The 11,668-nt window shown below is 43.4% G+C and overlaps 1 protein-coding gene across 1 annotated transcript in view; it reads right to left on the reverse strand.

Annotated features, from left to right (window-relative positions):
• CHRNA7 (cholinergic receptor nicotinic alpha 7 subunit) overlaps positions 1-11,668 on the reverse strand; it is a 119,354-nt gene that overhangs the window by 81,259 nt on the left and 26,427 nt on the right. The window lies entirely within an intron of this gene.

Genomic DNA, 11,668 nt, shown 5'->3' on the forward strand with positions numbered 1-11,668 from the left:
TAAAGTTGTGTAGAATTGGGAAGGGGGAGAGGAACAGACAGGAACAATTTCTTTTTCTGAATGCTGAGTATTATCTAATGATCATATTTACTAACCTGTGTCTGCATCATGAGAGGAATATGGAAATAGCAAGTCAGACTTATTTTTTAAACAGAGCAGTAGAACAACTCTGAACATATTTCTACTATGGAAACTGCAGTCTTTATTTCATCCTCAAAAACTTTCTTGAATGGAAAGCAATGGAAAAAGATAGAGTTCATGAGCTAACCAGCCAATCTCAGTGCACAAAAATTAATGTCTATTGCTTTTATTTTATTAGCTGCTTAATGGCAACTATTAATCATTACTATATGACATGTGAATTTGCTGAGTCTGTTGTTTTAGTGAGCAGTCCTATGTAAAATGTGAAAGCTTTATGTTCTGGTCCCTGTACTCTACAGCCATCCATCATAACAGAATCTATTTTACAGGACCTTAATCACTTTCGCAGTAAATGCCAAACCTCCTTAATCACAAGTGGCATATTATTAAGTGTCCACTTACAAAGATGTGTTAACTGCTATACTTTTGGAGGTAATGGAGCATTGGTACCTAAGAAACAAGAAGAAAAGAAATCACTGAAATCTGTTCATCATCTCAACCTGTACTCCAGAGTCAAACTAAAAAAAAAACCCAGAAAAACTCAAAGAATAAAAAGCACAACTTTGTCAAATCTAATGACAACTCAAAATGACACCCCAAATTTAAATCTTGTCAGAAGGTATGGGATTTAGGAGATTTTTTTTTCTCTCGACTTGCCTACCTTTGATTCTCAAAAGAAGACCCTTTCTCTGAAAGCAATGAAACAGATTCTGCCCTCCGCTACACCCTGAATGTAGCTAATAAATGGATTATGGATAAGTCTTACCTAGCCAGGGAAGCTGAAATCTCAAAGGAAGGGAAAGCCAGGGCAAATGCAGTGTGACAGCAATGTAACATCAATGTGTTACAGTATCTACTTACCATGGCCTATATTTTCAGAAGTAACAAGTAATTTTGAGGGCCAATTACAAACGTCTAAAAAAGGGATCCAGTTTTCAGAAAGTAGTGACTTTATATGTACTGAAAATCGGGTCCCAAAAGCAACATGTCACTTCCCTACCAACACTGACTACACAGGGCAAACGCTGCACTCCCTGAAGTTCTGGGAGATTAGTGGTCTTATTAAACCGTGAAAAGCTTAGCTCAAGACATCACATTTTAACTACTGCAGAGGCACAACTAAAAACCCTATATGAATTCTTTACCTTACCCTCACCAAGTACTGAAATTCAGAGAAGAAAATGAACCCACATATGTTAAGGAATGGACTGAATATTGAATTTTGATTTTTTACTTTTGATAACTTGGTCTGCAGTTTTGTTTTCACTCACTGGGCTCACTTGTGTCAAAGAAGTTTAATATTTTTTCCTCCTCAGTAATCTTCACTAAGGCCTTTATTTCTCCTGGTTACGTGTATCCAAAGAGAGCAATTAAATAAAAACAGGAAGCTCCTATGCTAGGCCTTTTACCTTAGAGCAGGACTGTCCAACTGGCAGCCCAGGAAGAGTTAAAGTTGTGGCCCTAGGCTCCTGCCTTGCTGCTGCTCCCTGCATTGCTCCAGCTGCAATAGCAGCCAGTCTCCAGGTTCCCTGCTCCTTCCTTCAGCAGCCAATTCCTGCCTCTGGCCCAGAGGGTGGGGCAGTGCAACACCCAATGCAGGAATCAGAGGGGAAGTCCAGGGCCATGTGGGCGGGGGAGGGATGGAAATCACACCTACACCAGGGGGGCAGGGTGCCCAGTGCAGGGAAAGCCCTCATGGGCACACAGTGGCGAGGAGGGGAAGTGCCTGCCTAGCCCAGTGGCTCATGCCTCACCTGATGCCACTCATGTGGCATCCAGACCCTGGTGGTGAAGTCCACAGGGGCAGATAGCCCCTGGGAGCTTAGAAGTTTGACAGCCCTATCTTACAGGATGGACAAACTTACGTTTTAGCTGCTTTAAGAAGAGGAATGGAGCTGCTGCTGCTGGTTGGAAGCATGCATCACCTGTCATAATCTGTTACATCTACATGCTCCACTAGTTATAAGCAAGCTAAATTGTCCTAACTTTGCACCTGAATGAAGCAGGGTTAAAATAACAGCAGTTCTGCTACACTATCCTGACAGAAACATTCAGACATCTATTGTATCATAACAGCTTATATTGGTATCTCTTGATATTGATACTACTGTTAAGTCTCTATACCATTAGATACATTTCATGTGGTTTTAATAATACAGGGAACCTTATTTGATCCCCCCTCCCTATCAAGAGCCATCAACATCACAGTGAAAAATAAACTGCAGAGTTTGCAGTTGTTCAGTCTCTATTTATATTATGAACTTAACTTACACCATTTATAGTAAAAACAAGCACCTGATTGTTTGCCCACATTAAGAAAACATTTCACCAATGGTTTCTGGCACAGGGAAATACATATAATTTCTACCACACTGCAGCAGTATCCATGTCAGGTAGGCCTGCGCAAGTAGGCAGCTATTCGATCTGGCTTCGGATCTGGCTGCATTGGATGCCAGGGATCCGATCCGGAGCTCCAGACTGGGTTCCCGCTTTGAGAGCATGAAGCCTGCCAAGTTGCAAGAAGATGCAGGGGTTTGGGGGGAACTGCACCCCAAATTCTTGAAAGCAAAACTCATGTCATGTCTGTGTGTTACACCACAGCGGGGTGAAAACTGCAGCAGTGGTAGCCCCTGGTGAGGCCACAAAGCCTGCCAAGTTTCAAGGAGGTCGGTGCAGGGGTTTGGGGGGAACTGCACCTCAAGCTGCTGACAGACAAAACTCGTGACATGGATGACCCTGCATGTGTTAAAGGCGCAGTGGGCTTAAAACTGCAGGGGTGGTGGCCCCTGCTGAGGCCACAAAGCCTGCCAAGTTTCAAGGAGGTCGGTGCAGGGGTTTGGGGGGAACTGCACCTCAAGCTGCTGACAGACAAAACTCGTGACATGGGTGACATTATACCCTATGGCTGGATCTCCAAAGTGGCTCTGAAGCTTTTCTGAACTGCTTCGGAAAGCCTAATGAAGCCACCACTTTGATCCAGACATGCTGTTTCAGACACCGAAGCGTCCAAAGCCTCGCACAGCCCTAATGTCAGGGTATACCTTCTTTCATATAGTTAACAAATTTTAAGTTCAGGCACTAAAAATGCCTCAGTTGTCAAGAAGCAGCTTTTGCAGTGCTAGCTCCTGGCCTCTCAATAAAGGACAAAGGCTTTGCACAAGTTAGCAGCACCCTGTTCTTACTACAAATACCAATGAAGATGTTTCCGAAGTTTTGTTAATGGAGAGCCACACAATGGGTGGGACATCATGCAGGGGGCTACATAAAATGAAACTTCAATACCTTTATATTCAATAAATGTGAACCAATTTTACATATACAAGGTTACAATAGGGAGAACTGAGCATCCTTGCTTTAAAAAAAAAAAAAAAAAAAAATCAACATTTTGTGGACTTACCTGACTTTTCTTGCTAATATAAAAAAAAAAAAAAAAGCCAAAGCCAGCCAAACAAAACCGCAAACCAAAGGAAAACTACCATCAACACAGGCCATCTCAAGTAACTGAGGATCTCCCAAACCGTTTGGCACATCATTATCCATTGGGGGGTGGGGGGAAGAGGGGGAAGCTGCATTTCCTGTTGACTTATATTGAATGAGTCAAATTGAAGGCAGGCCATATTGTGTCAGACCAAGTCCACCTAGCCCAATATCTGAAATAGGTAAGTAGTAGATGCTTTAGCAAGGGAGTTCACGTCTAGGGCATGCTTAATGTAAACCATCTCTTACTATACTTTTCCTGCCTCAACCTTTACTGGTTTACGAATAGCAGAGGATACATTCCTAACCGTTTTATTTAAACAGCTCTCAACAGACCCATCCTCCATGACCTTATCTCATCTCTTTTAAGAGAACCTAGTTATACTGGCTTTAGGTGCAGACAGAGGTATCAATGGAAACATTTTCAACACCCTTGGAAACCTCTCATAAAGGAAACATTCAGCCAGGGACACATGTCCCTTTGCCAACTGGAATGTTACAGAACACTGTAGCCTCCTCTAGCACCATCCAGAGAGCACTAGGGTAGGCTGTAGTGACCTGCAGCTTGCTTCTCCTCTCTCCCCCCTCCAAGGGAGATGGGAGATGTGTTGTGGGGAGGAGCAGGGGTTCCCCAACCCCTGCCAGGAATGGAGGTGAAGTGTCAGACTCCCGTGGTAGGCTGTCCTTCCACTCTCCCTCCATCCCGATCAAAATGTAACAAAGTGCAGCATTCCAAAATACTACTTTATTTCAAGAAGTACTGTTTTGGATTCAGCCACTTGGAAAGATTTCAAAGAGCCAGTTTTACATACCATAAGTCCAAAAATCTGGAAACATGAATGCAGTGGCGTCACTCTCCTGCTACCAGGTTTCCAGATCTGTAGAAAACCCTGGGCACTAGATATGGCACCCCATCCCAACTGCAGGGCCAGGCAAGAGATGGCACAGGTCTGTTCCTGGCACACAGGGCCAGGAGGGGGCAGTGCCAGGCTTGATCCTGGCAGGCAGGGGCAACACAGGGTGCCAGAACCTGATCCTGGCGCACAGAGGCTGGTTCAGGGCCACGCTGGGGCAGCAGTTTGGTTCCTAGTTCTGTCCAACCGCTAATACTCATGAGCGCTGATTTATTTTTCCTTTTTTTTTTTCTTTCTTTCTTTCTTAAGAGAGAAATTCTAGTATGGTTCAGATTTTCTAAACTTCAAAAATGAGGAAGCAAGGGAGATAGGGGGAATGGATTCAACCACCCAAAAGGGTGGCACATTTCTCTGTAGAAGAGAGGAAAAAACTTGGAGACTTTTTTTTTTTTAAGTCTGCAAATGAATGCTAACAATTAAATGAATAATACAATTTGATGAGCTTCTCCTGCAGCTATTGTTTGCAAGAGGCTGCTGAGGCTTGATAAGCAGCTCATGCATTCTTTGCACGTGTTTTCCATATGCCTGTTGATTTGGGTCCGTTTTGTTCATATATTCCGATTTAGATTTATTTTCCTTTTTCTCATGTTTAATGCTCTGCTAGTTTTAGGGAAACTGTTCTTCTCTGAAGGGTAAGATTTTCTTTTTAAAATTTCAAAATATTTCCTACAAATATTTGTTCAGTGGGTCATCACTTGGGTCCTGATCCAGCAATCACAGGCTTAAGCCAAAACTAGATATTCATATGGAAGTGAGCTTTACAACAGTATGTTAAACTAAACAGGTGCATGATATCTTGCATGACCAGAACCTTAGACTTAATTAGTCAAGTCACCAGAAGCAAAAGGATAAGCAGACTGCAGTGCAGTTCAGGGCATTTAATAAGGTTTTCCTATTCTGGAAAACTGGACTGAAACAAGAAAAGATTTCCTCCTGAAGTTCTGATGGCATCCACTGCACATGAACAAATGTTTCAGCACTTTAAGTCCCAAACAGAAACTCAGAACAGAAGCAGGAGAAAGTGGAAAAAGATGGAAAATTATCAGAGGAAAGGGAGAGTTCATCTAAAACTTTTTTGGGAAAATGGTTTATTTAAATATGACATATGTTTTATCAATATTTTGAAACATTTTTTCAAGTTAACTAGGTTTGAAGTTGTATGAAAACATCATGGAAAAAGCTAGACCAAGTGTCTAGCTGCACCCTGCTGCAAACTTTGCCATGACCTTGAAAATAAACAACCATCCTTGTCCAGGCACTTTCCAAGACTCACAGACCTGACTCTGTTTTGAGACTATCTGGTCCAATTTGGTTTTGCTTCAAAATTACATGTATATGACTGATTAAATCTGGAACCTGTACGAACTGTATGAGCACAGTTTCTTCAGAAGTAAAGAGATTTATAGGGTTTAAATGCAAAAGTTCAAAATAAAAATAATCACAAATACCTGCACATTATAAACTGCTGAATCTCTTTTGAAGCATGTAGATGGTTGCTCTCTAGTTCGTCTTAGAAAGGCGCAATCAAATGCCCAAATTCAAGTACTTAGCACTTGTCATCCTTGACTTCCATCAGTGCGATTTTGAATCCTAACTATTGTCCCTAAAGCTATTCCTCCCAGCTTGGTACAAATATATTGAGTATATATTCAATTCTGTCCTCCAAGTCATAAATGAAGGTATTAAACAATGGTGAACTAAAAGACATATCCCTGAGGAATGACGCTGGCTCTCCTCTTCTCCTGCTTCCACAGTGAATTATTGGTGACTACTCTTTGTACAGAAGAAGGTTTAAAGAAATGTTTTAAAGCAAATAGCCAATCCGCTCAACATCATTCAGTGCAAGGCAAGGATTCTTGTGGGCGATATCTTTTATTGAGCCAGCGGCACGGTTGGGAGAGTCTTAGACAAGCTTTCAAATGCAATGCATTCATCAGGTCACCTTGCATTGCTTTTCAAAGCTCATCTTAATCTATCCCAACCATGCCATTCATCCAATAAAAGATAATCACCCAGAACAATATTTGCCTCATGCATAATTCCTAGACAGTCACAACTACAAACATTACTCCAACACAACCACAACACCATTCAAAGCATTCTTCGCTTTAATATACCATTCTGATGGATAAGACAGAGGGACACAGTTTTGAGGAGACCTGTAAATGTAGCCTCTGCAATCCTTCTGAATAGCACACCAAAAAAAGTACTTTAAACAGAACAGGATCCCAAAACACTTCAATTCCTTCAGTATCTCCCAAGACAAAAATTGTTAATGGAGGCTTATATTATTTTTTTTCACTCAGTGTAAGGTTTCATTTTTATATTTTGTAATAGAAATACCAAAAGCTTATTCAGGGGGGGGGGGGCAACGGAAACGGGACTGGGACAACACAAAAAACTTCTTTTGGTCATGTGACTCATGGAACTTTGTGTACTTCCTTTCACAACAGCTGAAGTGAGCTTCAGCCCATGAAAGCTTGTGCTATATTATATATAATTAAGTACACACATGCAGTCATTGGCACACACCCCTTGGTTAATCTAAGGTGCAAATCTATCCTGGCTTCTATGATCTTGACTAACAGACTAACGCATCAGACTGACAGGTTCCCTATATCTCTCTAAACATGAACAAATCCATTGTTAAATGTAACAGAAATAAAATTAACTCTTTTTGTTACCCCCATATGTTGTTCAATCTGTATTTTTCCTTTTAGAATGGTATTTGGACATATGCAACCATGCTGTCTACTCTTTTCAACTGCTCCAGGATGGAATTCCATATCACATGCCTATGTTATCACATGCCAGGCTGTGAGTTATAACAGTGTTAAGAGTAAGAGAAAGGGAAGGCAGAAATGATACAAATTAAGATTTTATTTTTTTTTAAAGATGATTTTTTTTTTTAATCGGGTAGATAAAAAAAACAAGTATTTTCAGTAGATTTCATAAATATACTGCATAAAACTGCAGGTGCTGGCAGTTTTTCATATTAGATAGCATAAGTTGGGCTCATACTCAGAGCAGAAGTTACAGTACATAAGAATGCCAAATGGCCACACTTGTTTGGGACTGACTCCTATATGAAGATGTGGTTGATCAGAATAGACAGTTATATACTTGCTTAGGGGTGGGGGACTTTAGAGCAGCTCCAAGAGCATCTCATGTATCAGAGTCCCTGTACTGAAAAAAAAATGGTGGTGGGGATACTTTAATTAAAGCTCAAACATGCTAAAGCATCCCCGTTGCCATTTTTCATCACAGGGACACTGACACACGATATGCTGGAGTCCGCTGGACCATGGTATATACCACGCCCCAGCAGACTTAATCAAGTCTGCTCCAAAGTGCTGTCATTACAGTTCATCAGAGCAGCCTTGCTGCACATATACAGGTGCCCCGTTTTATCTGTAAGCTTACACCAGTGGAAACTTAGCAAGGCCATTACAACCTTTACCTCGTTTCATTCAGTATTAAGTTTACAGCAACTTAAACTCATTCGTATCATTATAGCATGGTGCTAACAGTTGCTGTATAAGACTGGATGCACCCTCCCAAGAGGCAGTTCTCCCTAACTGAAGCAATTTAAAAAGGTACTTCAGCCCATAGCCACAATTTGCCTTTTAAGGGTACTTTATTAACATAAAAGAATTTAGAAACAACGGGTTTTTTTTCAAGTTCTCGTACGTAGCAAGAGATTTCCTGATCAAAAACTGTTAAGAGTTGAGAAGGAAAGCAACTCCACTGCAGAAACGAGGTAGAGCAACTTACTGTTGACTGGACATGTGGATTGTTCAGCCTTCTACTGTACTAGACAGTAGAGACACAAATGGGCTTGGACTATGGTAGCAGTGTATCTTAACTAGGAAGTGGGGGAAGAGGGTACATGTGAAAATTTAACCTGAATAGAGGACTGCTTTTTTTTTCCTAAAGAAAAAGCCATGCTCTGTGCCTTTCAGGCATGTTTGCTGCTAATGCATCTATGCCCTATCCACCCAGAAATTCTTATTATAGGCATTTCCTTACATAGCTACATATCTTTAGTTATTGAAGAGAAAGTTAATTGTCCTCTCTGATCTTGAGATGTTTCTCCTGCTCATATTCCCCTTAACTCATACATAATGTTCTTTTATTTCCAGTCTGTTTTCCTTATCCAAATATTTCCAAGTGTTTCCTAATGAACAAGCCCTCTGAATCCAAATATCAGCTTGTTTGCCCATCCTAAAATGCTCTGTTACAAGGAGTTCTGAAAACAAGATTTCAGAAAATGAAGGCATAGTGCAAGCAGACTATTGTCCACTCCCTTTATCACAGGGCTTGGCAGCTCTCATTTCGAGAGGGGGAGGCAGGGGGAAGAGAGGGGGAAAATAAAGACTGAGTAAAAACAAACTGTTAATCTTCATTTAAATTTTAATCAATACATTGCATTATAGGACATAATGGGTACATCTGTATGTGCAATTAGTGCACATTAATAAACTGGAGTTTACTGCTCTGGAGCTTTTTTGCTCCTGGGCATGCCATTTGAACATGTGTCCGGGAGCAATTAACTCTGGAGTAATCAGCTCTGGAGTTTATTCATGCACAGCATGTCGAGCCTGGTCAGAGCAGCCCTGGCTGGCATGGGGCCCCAGGGATCAGCCTGCCAACCCAGGGCTGCTCCAACCAGCTCGATGTGCTGTGGACAGGATGGCTAGGGCACAAAAGTGCTTCAGCCAACTGGCTCAGCGTCTACACATGCAAGAACTCCACAGCAGGATAGTACTTTTATTTACAAGTACTCCCCTGCTGCAGTTTTAGTTTCCTATGCCCCGATAGGGGCATACATATCAATGCTGAGAGGTTTACCACAGAGCTAATTAGTCAGCTCCACAGTAAACATCTCATGTGGATGCACTCAGTGTCTTTAAGAAAAGTTCTGTTAAGTTGCCCATCATCCCCTCATGTTAAAAATTCAGGCTGATGCACAGGGCAAGATTGTAAGCATGTGCATGTATTATGTTTTATTGGCATGCATAGGGATACAGACCAAACCTATTTACAATGCTTCCACATGAAGGTGCTCCTTAAATTGTCACAAAAAACAAAAAAAAACAAACACGTTCCAAACCCACTCCCCTCAGACTGTGGACTAATTCTTTTTGGTGTAGTCTCCAACACGATCTTTCCATCCCAAATCCAGTCATGCTCCAAATCCCACCCTACCTCCCCTAGCCCCCTTTCCTTAGTCCCAGGCACTCCTAGCTTCCCCTCTTCTTACAGCCCCTGCCTTTCCCCATCTCTTGACCTTGCTTCTGGTTCACCAGGTTTCCATCTTCTTCCCTAAAATATGCTGTATACAACTTCTTGGGTAGCACTGGACCTTACAAAGGAAGTGTTAACTCCAGCTCTCAGTCCACTACTAAACAGGGTGGATTAAAAAAAATCAAAATTAAAAAATTAATCAAATCAGATCAGTTTAATTTAAAGCAGTTTTTTATTTAAATCATATAATTTGATTTTTTTTTTTTGTCAAGATGCTTTTAAAAAAAAATAAATAAACCTATAGAAAGATTTCATAGACATTAGGGCTGGAAGGGACCTCGGAAGATCATCGAGTCCAGCCCCCCACCCAAAGGGCAGGAAGTCAGCTGGGGTCATAGGATCCCAGCAAGATAAGCATCCAGTTTCATCTTGAAGGTGTTCAATGAAGGCGCTTGAACCACCTCCGGTGGCAGGCTGTTCCAGACCTTGGGGGCTTGGACAGTAAAGAAATTCTTCCTTATGTCCAGCCTGAAACGGTCTTGTAGTAGTTTATAACCATTCGACCTAGTCGTCATCCCTTGGGGTGCTCTGGTGAACAAACGTTCCCCCAGATACTGGTGGTCACCCCTGATAAACTTATAGGTGGCCATCAGATCACCCCTGAGCCTGCGCTTTTCCAGGCTAAAGAGCCCCAGGGCTCTCAGCCTGTCATCATAGGGTCTGCTTCCCTGACCTCTGATCATGCGTGTGGCTCTTCTCTGGACTCTCTCAAGCTTCTCCACATCCTTTTGCCTGAGAAGGCATCTACGGATGCAAGCCAGCGTTTTGGTCGTTTTATTAGCCGCAGCATCGCACTGCAGGCTCATGTTCATCTTGTAGTCAATGCTGACCCCCAAGTCTCTTTCTTCCATAGTGCTAGCCAACATAGCACTGCCGAGCCTATAAGGATGCTGCAATTTCTCATTTTACCAGAGAAACCCATGGAGTTTGCAGTTTTGCAACGAGCCCTCTGCAGGCTGGCACCATTCCATCCTGCAAAGGGCTGGGAAGGGGGCCGTCAGGGCAGGGGGCCCCAGGCAGCCTGGAGAGCAGCTCCTCCAGGTAAGTTGGGGGAGGGATTTGAGGCTCCCACAGGGAAGGTGGGAGATGCTGCCCAGCCGGGCAGTGCCTGGGGCTTGGGGCCCGGGAGCAGGACAGGGCCACAGGCAGCTCCTCCGGGGGCAAGGGAAACAGGGCCAGCTCCCCACAGCTACATGCACTCCCAGGAGAGACCCACACCCCTCAGATCTGTGCGCAGGGCAGGCTGCTCCCCACCGCTCTACACACCCCCTGGGGGGGGGGGGGGAAACCTGTGCCCCTCAGATGTGTGCGCAGGGTGCAGACCGTGTGCTGACTGCTTCAGGCTTGTGCTCCCTGCCCTGCTGCCTGTCACAACCCAAGGGTGTGATTGTGCGTGCGCGCGCTTCAGCACTGCTAAATTATTTCCCGCAACGAGGAGCTTTCTTTGCAGGGTGCATTTCTCAGTTGCAAAGAGAAAACCCCAGTGCAAAGGAGTTCCCGCCACCCGCATGCAAATTTGTGTCCCACTATTGGCCAGTTCTAAATTATTCCGACGTGGCGGCTAGCGATTGGCTTGCTAGCCGTGTAAGAGGCTTGAGCGGTTTCCGCCCAAGTTGGAGGACTCCACAACCATCTCATGGAGGAGGGGGAGGACTTCACGTCTCGAGAAGAACTCTAAGCGCTGCGGAGCCTAACAGACCCAGCGTGCGCCTTAAGAAGGCTATAGGGGTCTGATCAACCTCTGGCCTCCCTGTTGCCGAGCGCGATCCCTCAACGAACCCCTTCCCTGCACGCTTGTTCCACGGAGCCTAGCAAGCTTCGTGTGTGTG

The sequence above is a fragment of the Alligator sinensis genome, unplaced genomic scaffold (assembly GCF_000455745.1).
Source record: "Alligator sinensis unplaced genomic scaffold, ASM45574v1 scaffold1018_1, whole genome shotgun sequence".
Taxonomy (NCBI): Eukaryota; Metazoa; Chordata; order Crocodylia; family Alligatoridae; genus Alligator; species Alligator sinensis.